Below are 1259 nucleotides of genomic sequence, written 5' to 3' on the forward strand. Positions count from 1 at the left end.
AGAGAAGCTCTTCATGCTTACTCTCTTCTATCAGAGATGGATGGCCATGTGCCTTAAACACAAGGTAGTCCCTATTCAATTGAAGGACTAATTCACCTCTGCTGACATCTATCACAGCTTCTGCTGTAGCTAGGAAAGGTCTTCCAAGGATGATGCATTCATCCTCTTCCTTCCTAGTGTCTAAGATTATGAAATCAGCAGGGATGTAAAGGCCTTCAACCTTTACTAACTCGTCCTCCACTATTCCATAAGCTTGTCTCAATGACTTGTCTGCCAATTGTAATGAGAACAAGGCAGGTTGTACCTCAATGATTCCCAGCTTCTCCATTACAGAGAGTGGCATAAGATTTATCCCTGACCCTAGATCACATAGAGCCTTTTCAAAGGTCATGGTGCCTATGGTACAAGGTATTAGGAACTTGCCAGGATCTTGTCTCTTTTGAGGTAAATTTTTCTGAATCTAAGTATCTAGTTCACTAATGAGCAAGGGAGGTTCACTTTCCCAAGTCTCATTACCAAACAACTTGGCATTCAGCTTCATGATAGCTCCTAAGTATTGAGCAACTTGCTCTCTAGTCACATCTTCATCCTCTTCAGAGGAAGAATAGTCTTCAGAGCTCATGAATGGCAGAAGGAGATTTAATGGAATTTCTATGGTCTCTGTATGAGCCTCAGATTCCTTTGGATCCTTAATAGGAAACTCCTTCTTGCTTGAAGGACATCCCAGGAGGTCGTCCTCACTAGGATTTTCGTCCTCCTCCTCCCTTGTGCATTCGGCCATATTGATTATATCAATGGGCTTGCACTCTCCTTTTGGATTCTTTTCTGTATTGCTTGGGAGAATACTGGGAGGAGTTTCAATGACTTTCTTACTCAGTTGGCCCACTTGTACCTCCAGATTTCTAATGGAGGACCTTGTTTCACTCATGAAACTGAAAGTGGCCTTTGACAGATCAGAGACTAGATTGGCTAAATTAGAAGTGTTTTGTTTAGAATTCTCTGTCTGTTGCTGAGAAGATGATGGATATGGCTTGCTATTGCTCAGCCTATTGCGTCCACCATTGTTAAAGCCTTGTGGAGGCTTTTGTTGATCCTTCCATGAGAAATTTGGATGATTTCTCCATGATGAGTTATAGGTGTTTCCATAAGGTTCACCCATGTAATTAACCTATGCCATTGCAGGGTTCTCAGGATCATAAGCTTCTTCAGAAGCTGCCTCTTTAGTACTATTGGATGCATGTTGCCATCCATTCAGACTT

This window comes from Arachis duranensis, chromosome 10 (genome assembly GCF_000817695.3).
Source record: "Arachis duranensis cultivar V14167 chromosome 10, aradu.V14167.gnm2.J7QH, whole genome shotgun sequence".
NCBI lineage: Eukaryota > Viridiplantae > Streptophyta > Magnoliopsida > Fabales > Fabaceae > Arachis > Arachis duranensis.